A 12,062-nucleotide genomic window follows, 5' to 3' on the forward strand; every position below is an offset into this window, starting at 1 on the left:
CACATATTTGGGTGTGATTTACAGAAAGGAGCCTTTTCTCTTGTGTATCTATTAAATTATATATAGAAGTAATCTTAGGAAATGTTTTAAGGAAGCTAGTTAGGATAAATATATAGCTTCTGTGGCAAGACAATTTATTGAAATATACTAATTTATTATTTGTTCTTGTTGCTATAGGTATTTTATCTCCCAGCCTTCTAAGATGGTAACCCAACTGGTGTCTAGAAGACAATTGCCTTTGAGGTTTGTTTGTTGAAAATTAAGTTTGGGGCTGGATTGTGCCAGTGCTGTTAAGAGAGGTGAAGATGAGCTGATCTAGGGAGGTGTTTGGAAATTTGAGTGATTCTGATTCCATAATTCTGTGAGCTCCCTTTTGGTGCTCAAAAGTGCTCCTAGGTGCTCCTAGGTGTACCCTTTTGGTGCTCCCTTTTGGTGTTCCAAGACCACTGATAGCAGTGGTGGGCTGGTGCTTCAGGGAGGCTGGCCCTTATGTGAGGCTCTCAGGTTTACTATGGGGCTGATCACCTCTAAGGGACTGGGTGGACTTAGACAATAGCCACATCAACTGTGACTACAGTTTTCTGAATGTCCTGGTATACACGAGATGCTTAGGATTTTTACAGAACCCAAGGGATAATAGAAACTTTTGAACACAAGATAAGGGATTAGATTTTACTAGATTAGAAAAAAAAATAGTTATGCTACAATCATATACCTGAGGGCTTTGTGGTAAAATTGTTAATTGTTATACCTTCATGACAGCTACATGGAAGTTATAACAGACATTTATTTGCACTGGTTATTTAAGACTAATCCTTCAAGTTCTGAAGCCCATGACATTGTGGTATGAAAAGATATTTGGCATGTCATTGATGTGGTCAGAAGAATTGCTCTGTTTGCCTGCGGCTTCAAGTCTACTGATGAGCTGAGATTGCTGTAATCTTGTAATCACAAGTAACCTTGCTTAATTGGGTTAGTAAATTCTTCCCTAGTGGGCAGGAAACTTCAGTTAGCTGGGAAGCTTTAGTCTTGGGAACCCTTAAAATGAATTATGGAAACATTTAAGGGATTGAAAACAATTATATTAATACTTTGTATTAAAAAGGAATCTAACATTTGTTATTTTTTTGATTGTGTATTTGTAACATTTAATTTTTTGATTGTGTATTTGTAACATTTAATAGTGTGAAAATCACACTATTAATAAGCTTATTAGGTGAATAAGTATACCAATTTTAGGAAGATTTTGTGTGTTAAGTCAGACTACTGACGTATTTAAAAAGCATAGAGAATATAGACATATATATATATATATATTTTTTTTTTAATTTTTTAGAATTTTTATTTATTTAAGTAATCTCTACACCCAACATGGGACTCGAACTCATAACCCCAAGATCAAGAGTCTCATGCTTCTCTGACTGAGCCAGCCAAAAAGCATATGCCGCCAAAAGCATAGAGAAGCATGCATATTAAAGCATAGAGCATTAATTAATATATTCTCTGTATATTAATTAATGCAGTTTAACCTGATTGAAGCTATTTATTTGTCAAGAGTATATGTGATATCAAACATAATTCAAAGAACTCTTAAAAGTTTCTGTTAAAACGTACTACACCTATAAATGAGAACACTGTTTGCAAGCTGAAACTGAAAGCCTAATAAAAAGGGTATTTTTTGAATTTATGGCTTTAATAGGTTGAAATAATTTCAGTAAACAGTGATTTTCAGTAAACCGTGATTTTTTTTTTTTTTAATGTATAAAAATCACTCTTGAGGATACTGAAAGCCTGAAATCAACACAGAGGTAGAGTTCAGGAAGACTAGTTGCTAGGTGAATATATTCAGTCTGTAGAAGAGAAAGCCCAGCTTAATGACTGTGTAGTTTTTCTGTTATTATATGCACTCTGCTTTGAAATTCATCCATAAACATGATACTGTCTTTGGAAATGTCAATAAGCAAGATAATTAAAATAGACCAAGTAATATTCTTCCAAACTTGGAAATTTTCTGAATCACACTCATATATATACAGATACGTGCATCCTTACGTTTGCTAGCAGCAATACGTGCAATCATGCTAGGTAATAGATGCAGGAGTGCCTCTTCTAGAAGATAGGGAGGCTCCTGAAATCTGTCCTTGTCTCTTAGGGCTTTTGGCATTTGTGGGTAGTTCCTCTGTGCCTTCATCTCCTGCTCTCTCCCAGCTGTGTCATTTGCTTATGGAAATCCTAGGCAACCTACTTGATCCCTATGATATGAGTGAGATGCTATGGTCTTTCATTAACCCTTGACTTTGCTCCTAAGTTATTCCTCTTTGAGGGAGGATAGTTCTGGCTTCTCATGAACAATGCAGGACTTTGAAAGACAAAATATTTATGTTTTAAATCAGTAGACATTGAGCGCCTGGGTGGCTCAGTGGGTTAAGCCTCTGCCTTCGGCTCAGGTCGAGATCTCAGGGTCCTGGGATCGAGCCCCGCATCGGGCTCCCTGTTCAGCAAGGAGGCTGCTTTCCCCTCTCTCTCTATCTGCCTCTCTGCCTACTTATGATTTCTCTCTCTCTCTGTCAAATAAGTAAATAAAATCTTAAAAAAAAAAAAAATCAGTAGACATTGCGCTAGTTCAGAGTTTCCTAAACTGTTTCAGTTTATACCACCATTAGTGTCTTGACAACCTTTCTATAACACCCCTGGGCCAAAAGAAATACCTGAGGGGTGCCTGGGTGACTCAGCTGGTTAAGTGCTTGGCCTCAGGTCAGAATCCCAGGAGCCCACATGGGGGTCCTTGCTCCCTCGCCCTTTGCCTGCCACTCCCCCTAGTTGTGCTCTTTCCCTCTGTCAAATAAATAAATAAAATCTTTTAAAAAAATACCCAATAGTTCCATTTATTAAGTTATCAGATTCAAACACCTTAATAAATACTTGTGGTTTTTTAAAAGATTTTATTTATTTATTTATTTGACAGACCGAGATGACAAGTAGGCAGAGAGGCAGAGAGAGAGGGGGAAGCAGGCTGCCTGCTAAGCAGAGAGCCTGATGTGGGGCTCGATCCCAGGACCGTGGGATCATGACCCAAGCCAAAGGCAGAGGCTTTACCCCACTGAGCCACCCAGGTGTCCCAATATTTGTGTTTTAACAACCAAGTAGCTATTTGTAAAACCAGTGCATATCCCTGAAGAATACTTAGTTTCATTCTTGAACTACAAAGATTATCAATGTGTAGGCGTGTTAGGCCCTGCTTCCCTTCACCCGCCTTGAAATCAGTCTGGATACGGCCACTCTCATTTCCTGTTCTTCATTGATTTTCATGTGGTATTTGCTTTTTATTACAGCAACTGCTGAAAACCGGCTTTCCCCCAAAAGAAATGTCACCGCAAAGAGTGTAGTGTGATCTAATGAAACTGTGAATCACCTTGAGGTAGTCATGGTGTCCAACAAATGTTTCTGTGCTGTCGTTGAAATTTTGCTGAAAACTCTCTAACGACTTTGTGGGACCTGGAGTGCCTTAGGGTACAGTTTGGGCCATGCAGTGCTAAGTGAAGGAAGACGAAAAACACATATTCCATGTCAGGAACCCAAGTATGGTAGAGCATATCAATAATGTGGTCAGTTTATTCCCTGAGCCAGAGTACTGCAATGAAGATGCACGTGTTTTTTTTGTCTGTGTAGTATCTGAATCCCCTTCCCACATTACAACAAACAAACAAATAAAACCTGTACTATACGATTCTGAGGTGGCAGAGTTCATCTTCCTCTACCGAATCTGAGTAGACCTGAAACCTCCTTTCCACCCTCCCTGAGTGAAGACCTTGGTTCTTAGGCTCAGCAATCTGAACTGTGTATCTTGGATTTTGAGTCAGAAGCTACTGATGCAGACAAAGGGTCAGGAATGTTAGGGAAATCTTTCTGGCTGTTAGTGTGCACGCTGGGAGCGGAGGCAGGGGTGGGGCCAATGTTGGTACTGGCGGTGTGGATGTTCTCGCCAGGGGCTCTGAAATATGGGTGTGTTCTCGCCGGACTGGTTCTGCGGCATGATTCTGGCTATGGCTTTGGTGCAGTAACCTTCCTTTTTATTTGCCTATTCTGAACCTAGTTCTCTAGACTTCCCGAAGATATGGACAAAGCAGATATCCTTTCAATAACTTTCTTTCTCTGTTTAAATCATACCAACTACCATAAATAAAAGAATGTGATGAAAAATGTCCATGACCAGAGGAGAGGCAAAATTGTAGAAGGCATATTGCATTGACTTCACCAGTTGGAGCAAAGATCTAAGAAACTATTGGGGTGTGCCTTCTGGAGGCTCTGGAGAGTAACTAATAACTATTGGTTACTATTTAGCCTTTATCCCTCAATGGCTAGAAAAGCTATATACATGGAGGGCATGGAGGGCACAGGTAACTTGGACAGATCTGAGAGAGGGAAAGACTTGGAAACTTAGCACAGAATGCATCAGGCCCTATTAGGTGAGTTTTTTGTTTTGTCTTTCTATTAGGTATGTATATATATATTTTTATTTTTTAGATTTTTTTTTTAAATTTGACAGACCGAGATCACAAGTAGGCAGAGAGGCAGGCAGAGAGAGAGGGAAGCAGGCTCCCCGCTGAGCAGAAAGCCCGATGTGGGGCCGGATCCCAGGACCCTGGGATCATGACCTGAGCTGCAAGTAGACACTTAATCCACTGAGCCACCCAGGTCCCCCTATTAGGTGTGTTTTAAAGTGACCCACTTGTGGTAAGAGGGTTTGTGAAGTTCACGTCATTAGACATTACGCAGAAAAGGTAGAAGGGTACACACAACTGGGAGCTAGCCAGGGCAACAATAAATAGCAATCAACTCTGTGATACATGTTGGGCTGATGAGAGGCTGAATTTTAGGTAGAATTAACTAAGCAGGATGGGCAAGATTTACTTGGATGATGATGAATGCTTTTGGCAAACCCAAAAGTCATTAAATGTGTATTTCACACTGGCAGACATTCCATAAAGTCAAATCTAGAGGTGTGTGTTTAGGAAGCCAAATATCTGTCTCAGAAAGCAAAGGGAAAGGGAAGCAGTCTACCTGCATGAAATGTTTAAAATTCAGGTGTGTCTGCCTGAAAGAGGAAAGAAATAATATCAGAAATTAGAATCCTAGGGCGCCTGGATGGCTCAGTGGGTTAAGCCGCTGCCTTCGGCTCAGGTCATGATCTCAGGGTCCTGGGATCGAGTCCCGCATCGGGCTCTCTGCTCAGCAGGGAGCCTGCTTCCTCCTCTCTCTCTCTACCTGCCTCTCTGCCTGCTTGTAATCTCTCTCTGTCAAATAAATAAATAAAAAATCTTTAAAAAAAAAAAAAAAAAAAGAAATTAGAATCCTAGAAGCATATCCATGACTGAAGAAAAAGTTGTAGCAGGAAGAATTGTTCTGCTGTTTTGAAGTAACACAAGTTCTTTAAGATAAAAAACAAAATCAAAAACAAAAAAACAGCTTCGGAGGTACAGCAAGCAGAAGACTTTTCTTGCCTTGGTAGAACAGACTAGGATATGCATTTTTAGCCTATGAACTCTGTAAAATAAATTGAATTCATTATTATTATTCTTTTAATTGACAGGTTGTTTGACTTTCATGAGATGAAGCAATTTCAAGTGTGACTCATTTTATCGCTTGGTGAGTGAGATCATGATGTCGCGTACACTTGCCAATGTTAGGTACAGACTCAATGGACTTCCATGCTCTTAGGAAAGCTATGTTGTGGGAGTAGTTGGCAGAAGAGCCTCTCAAATATTAGGCAACACTATAATTTGTATGACTTATTCAAAAGTAATTGCTGATTATAGCAGTATTCTTAAAGGCACGTGAATATCGTTAATGTGAAATCTCATATCCTTTCTCAAAACTCAATTTAAAGACAATTGCCTAAGTTGTTTTAATTATGCTTTAGTATTCTAACCTATCCACCCATCTTGTTGACCTATTTGCTCTAGATCAACTGTCCTGGGCGTGTATTTTATTTTTATTCATTCAACAGAGAGATCACAAGGGGGCATAGAGGCAGGCCGAGAAGGGGGGAAGCAGGTTCCCTGCCAAGCAGAGAGCCCGATGCGGGGCTCAATCCCAGGACTCTGAGATAATGACCTCAGCCAAAGGCAGAGGTTTAACTCTCTGAGCCACCCAAGCACCTGTGTTTTTTAAATCAAGTTCTTGTGCACTAACTCTTTCTATCATGGGAAGAAAATAGTTTGAACAAGCAGATGAGAAAAGTCTTACCTTCTTATAGTACTAAGGGGAAATAATACTGTTGAAATTATTGCCTGTGAGTTTGGATCAAGATTCAATTATTAGACTTGTTTTTCCTTCCATAATGGTCAAAGAGAAGGAAACCGGAAGTTTGGAAAAGAGCTCCTAGAAGTTAAAGAAAGTTACCTCATAGGAGATGCATACTGATTCCATGGGTCAGCCAACACACATGAGTCTTCCTCCAGCTGCTTGGCATAAAATGTTGAAGAGAATCATCCTTATCCCTTTTGCAAATGGATGTGAGTGGAACCCTTCATGTCTAATAACAGCTTGCATTTCCAGTATGATATCCTACCCTTTTTTCCACAGACTCTAAACACCCCTTCGATTCTCTTTCCACAGTGGAACTTTGCTCCTACTTTGTTTCCTTAAATATCCTTAGTCCTCTTCCTCTTAAGTTCAGAGTTCTTTCTTCTGTCATGTGTGCCCCCACGGCACTTGGTTCATATATGGCTCTGTAAGCGTAGGGTCTGTTTTATTACACTATTTCTGTTACTGTCTTTACCTTCACTACTTGCTGAGATTCTTTTTTTTTTTTTTTTTTTGACAGAGATCACAAGTAGGCAGAGAGGCAGGCAGAGAGAGGAGGGAAAGAGGCTCTCCGTTGAGCAGAGAGCCAATGCGGGGCTCGATCCCAGGACCCTGAGATCATGACCCGTGCCGAAGGCAGAGGCTTTAACCCACTGAGCCACCCAGGTGCCCCACTTGCTGAGATTCTTAAGTGCAGGGGACTATTGTTTAGTCATCTTTGTTCCTGCCACATTGCAGGAAAACGCAAAATGCTCTCAAAATGTCCATTTGCATTCTATACATTTGTGCATGTGTATGCTCAAACTCATTATCTAGAATGTTTTAAGCTTGAATGCAGATGTTTGTCCTGGTTTTCACTTCTGTAGCTATGTGTTGTGTGAGATAGTCACTTAAATTTGCTGGATGTTTTGTCTTGTTTATTAAAAGTTGCATTTTTCTAGGTGACTTCTAAGCTGCCTTACATCTTTATATCCCAAATATGTGTCTTACATCCTAAATTTGTAATGCAGCCTTTCAGTGTGACCTCGGGTTACTTAATCTCTTCATTAAATGAAGAAAACACTTCCAGATTCATGTGGTGGTTGTGAGGATTCAATGAGACAACATTTGGAGTGGATTTTTTTTTTTTAAAGATTTTACTTATTTATTTGATAGAGAAAGAGAGGGAAAGAGAATAGGCAAGGGGAGTGGCAGGCAGAGGCAGGGGCAAGCAGATTCTCCCCTGAGCAGGCAGCCTGATGCGGGGCTTGAGCCCTGAACGCTGAGGTCATGACCTGAGCTGAAGGCAGATGCTTAAACTACTGAGCCACCCAGGCGGCCCCTGGAATGGATTTAGATTGGTTCAGCAAACACACGTTCACTGAATATGTGCCTAGGTGCCATGAATTGTGCTGGTCCCAGAATCCCGTCTGTTCAGTGGAAGTTACAATCTAGAAGCCTTGCCTGGTACATAATATGAAGTCATTTCCTTCTTGCTTTCTCTCCCTAGCCTATCAGTTATCAGTAGTGGAATTTGGAATGGAATGGGGGAGACAACATTACATTTTTTTGTTTATTTCACCAATGATATTTACATCCAGAGATGAACCCTACTTTGAGAGCTAAAGTTAAAGCTCATGTCATTCTTTAGTAGGAAAGGGAATGACATGAATTTGGCAACAAGGCCAGAAGAGACCAGTCGAGATCAGATGGGAGCTGTGTGCTCTCAGAAGTATGTTGTGGGAGTAACTAGTCCAATGTTCTTTCAGCCTGAGAACAGCATTTAAGATTTCCTGATCTTATAAAGGAAAAAATCATTTCTGTTTAATCAGCAGAACCGAGTAAACAACAGGGACTACTTTTTCTAATGCAGCGGTTTTACGATGTATGTGTTGCAGACGACGAAACAATTGCGTAAGAAGGTGTGCTGTTGTTTTCAAAACAAGCCACCCCGTGGGTCTGGCCTCCAGGAAAACTGCCTACACGTTTTCAAAATGCACACTGGCCATCAGTCTCGACACTTCCATCCTGCCGTACTGGTTTGCCCCTCTTCGCCCCGTTTAGCACCAGGTCTCTGTGCCAGGCATCTCCGTAGAGCTGCAACTCCGGCTGTGCAACACCACACCCCGGGCGGCAAGGGAACGATCCAACAGTTTATTCACAAAGATGTGCTTGACAACAATTTTTTAATTACCAGGATAAGAAGGGCGCCTGGGTGGCTCAATTCTGTGAAGCCACTGAGTCTCGATTTGGGCTCAAGTAGTGATGTCGGGATCGTGAGATCGAGCCCCGAATCCCCGTCCGAATCTGCCTGAGATCCTCTCCCTCTCCTTTTCCCCCCTCCCCACCTTTCTTAAAGAAATAAGTGGGTTGAGCCGCTGCCTTCAGCTCGGGTCATGGTCTGGGGGTCCTGGGATCGAGTCCTGCGTTGGGCTCTCTGCTCAGTGGGGAGCCTGCTTCCCTCGCTCTCTCTGCCTGCCTCTCTGCCTACTTGTGATTTCTCTCTGTCAAATAAATACATAAAATCTTTAAAAAAATAATAATAAAATAAAATAAAATACCAAGATAAGAAAGTCAGAAAACACTGGCTGGATTTTTCTTTTCAAGCATCAGCTATTTGGCTGTTGTGGAGTTTAGCTAAGGATGTTCATATAGTGAACTACATCAATAACAAATGACGGGCATTTAACTATCAAAGTAGAGGAAGAGTAGAGGGTAGAGGAGAAAGCATCTTCAAAGGCACAGAGATGAAAGGGAGTGTTCAGTGATGTCAAGATGGGCAGCGAAGCCGGACCATTGGCAGTGCCTGCAGGCAAAGCTTGGTGCCGTTGTGAAAGGTGGGACACTGCTCTGTGTGGGAGCCGCTGCAGGTTTGCAGGCAGGATGCTCCAAGTCTTGCCTGGGGGCTGGCATGGCACGGCCCACTCCCCCAGTCTGAACTCCTTCAGGGCCTCGGTGCCTGCTGCAGGTGTCTGCAGGACTTTCTGCCATGTCCACCATTTCCACCACTCCTGGTCTCCAGGGTCAGCAGGTGGGACGTAGAGGCCTACCTCTGGAGCGACATGACCTTTAGGATGCAGAGCAGGGGGAGAATCTCTGTGGTCCTAGTGGAGAGAGCGTCTGGGCGGGGTCCTGGCGCCTGAGCAGGAGACCACGGAGGTGGCCGCACTGGAGGTGGCCGCACTGCGCTGTGGCTCATGGTTGCGGTGCAACTGTCTGAGCGCAGCGTTTTTCCTCATGTGTAGTTGTGGGAAGTGTGTGCCCGTGCAAATGTGATGAACTGAGCAGTGTGTCCACTGATACCATTGTAACCTCAGTTATTTAACAGAAAGTCAGAGTTTAGTTAATATTCAGAGAATTGAAGTTATTGGTTACCCCTTCTAGACCTATTATATTAAGGGAAGAAACTGAGGAAATCTTGTCATCACAGATGTATGTGAGTAATGGAGATTAGGGAGGACTCTTCAAGATCTGCTCACACTTGGGCACCTTTGGCTCAGGGCATGATCTCTGGGTTCTGGGATCAAGTCCCAGGTTAGGCTCCGGGCTCAACCAGGAGTCTGCCTCTCCCCCTGCTCATGTTCTCTTTCTCTCTCTTTCTGTCTTAAATGACAAATAAAACCATAAAACAAACAAACAAACAAACAAACAAAAAGAACTGCTCTTACTCTACCGAGAGGTGACAGTGTAGTAAGGGGACCTGGGCATGACTTCTAAAGGAAGTTCTTTTTTCTCTTGTTGGTGGTTGGTTTAAAAATTGGTATGTGACCCAAATCAAGTCAATGAGATACAAGAAGAGATTTCCTGGAGGCATTTTGGAAAGTTCTGTCCTCTTTTTGAAAGTGCTGATGAGTCACCAGTCTCTCCTGAATGTGAACAGAAAGCACTTAGCTCTGACTGGTACTGGAAACCATCTTCAGACTTCAAAGCCAAATCAGTTTAAAGCTCTGAGCTGAGAATAAGAACAGAAAGAACCAAGGTCTGGATGTCATGAGTGAGCCTTTGAAATCCATTTGACCTTGCAACCCATTCAAACTCTCGCTTTCCAGTTAAGATCATTAAAACATTTCTTTAAACTAAAAGGGTTTAAATATATATATGCTTCCTTTCTACTTCATGTGGAAAATGTCCCCTTTACAATCATGCATGTCAGCTCTGCTGCTTTCTCCTCAGTCATTCCCTTGGGTCTTAGGTCATACCCACTTAGAAGATTGATACCTAACTGATACGTGTCTTCTTTACTCCCACCATTTTTGTTGGTAACTTCAATATCCTTGGAATGTCGTGTTCAGTCCTCAGGTCACGGATGGTGAGCTCCTACCTTAATGACCTTTACCTCTATTTCTCTTCAGCCCTCCTTTCCAAAGACACATTATCTTAAAATCTGCTACTCTCCTCCCAACTAAACCTGTTTGTTTGTTTTCTTGCTTCTTTGTTGGTTGAACGTCATCACACGCTTCTAGCTCTGGCTTGCGTTCTTGTCTAGCAATTGGTCAGTGCCTTCCTAGTTTCCCTTCCCTCCCTGAACTCGCCCAGAACCTCTGTTACCACATCCCTATTATCATCTTATCAACACTCTCTCTCCCTGCTCTTCCCCTTCGGCCTTTTACTAACTTTCAATAGCCCTTAGCTCTTGAGTGATTTGACCTTTATTTTTTAAGCTAGTGCTTCTGGGTCAGGTGTTACTAGAGAAAAAGCACATCATTAACCTGAACCCATTTAAGTGTGTTATTTTCACTTCATTGGGACCTAAGTACCATTCAATGTTCTTTTATTCCTAGTTTTCCCTGATATTGACCATTCAAAACTTTTACCTACTCTTCAAAGCTTTATCCATTCTTTCCCTCATTCTCCGCAGATCTCCTACTTCCTGTTTCACATAGAAAATAGAAAATAAAAGCTACCAGTATAACTTGCCTCACCTTCTTATCTCCAACCTTTGTTTCCCTTTCCCTTTATCTTTCCAAGTGCTGCCTCTGTCACTCAGGAAGGAGCCCTGCCCGACTTAGTGGAGAAGGACCCTTCCACGGATACCCTTGATCGTCCTAAGTTTTGCCTTCTCTAGAGTTTTAACTACTGATGAATCAGATCCATGCATGTCGTCTGGGTTTACAACCTCTCAGGCTCTGCTTTCTCTCGTTCTGTTCTCATGGAGACTGGCACATGCCAGGTTTGTGCCGGCAGATTCAGTAGCAGTCATCTCCTGAGACACACTTTACCAGAGCAGGGGGTTCACAGAGGTCTGAGCCGAGCTGTTGAAGGGTTGGTCTTTAGTTGCCTGAAGAGAACCCCCAGCAGTTTGCCCACTGGCCTCTATTTTCCCTTACCTCTGGGTGACTGAACTTTTGCCCCACATTCCTGAGCTCCCTGATCCCTGCTAGGATTAGAATTTTTGCAGAATTGTGCCTGCTTGGTTGGTGTTATCAGTTAGGTTGCCTTTTACTGCCAAACTCCTTTTGTAGTAATGCTGAGCAAAAAGAAATCTTGTTAGAAGGATGTTGGGGGCTCCAGCAATCCCTGAGAAACTGCAGGAAAAGTTGGGGAACAGGACCAGAAGCAGGGCCGTTCCTCAGGGTCAGAGGAAAGCAGCACAACAGACAGCAGGTTAGGAAGCTGTGGCTTTGCCATAAACACTGTCACAACTACCAGAACTGTGGACAGATTCCGACTACCCTGTTTTCATTGTTATTCAAAATTCTGCCTTGAGCAAAAGTATCAGATTGCCTGAACGTGAGGGAGTCTCTTGCCTGTGTCATGACTGCTTGGGTAGGAGTGTA

At 42.4% G+C, this 12,062-nt stretch overlaps 1 long non-coding RNA gene across 2 annotated transcripts in view; it reads left to right on the forward strand.

Annotated features, from left to right (window-relative positions):
* The window catches only part of LOC309870168, a 106,125-nt gene that overhangs the window by 72,122 nt on the left and 21,941 nt on the right, over positions 1-12,062 (forward strand). For both annotated transcript variants that reach the window (XR_014314523.1, XR_014314527.1), the window contains 2 exons: positions 178-243; positions 5,591-5,646. This is a non-coding gene — a long non-coding RNA (uncharacterized lncRNA). The remainder of the gene's footprint in view (positions 1-177; positions 244-5,590; positions 5,647-12,062) is intronic.

This window comes from Mustela nivalis (assembly GCF_964662115.1).
Source record: "Mustela nivalis genome assembly, chromosome: 1".
NCBI classification, from domain to species: domain Eukaryota; kingdom Metazoa; phylum Chordata; class Mammalia; order Carnivora; family Mustelidae; genus Mustela; species Mustela nivalis.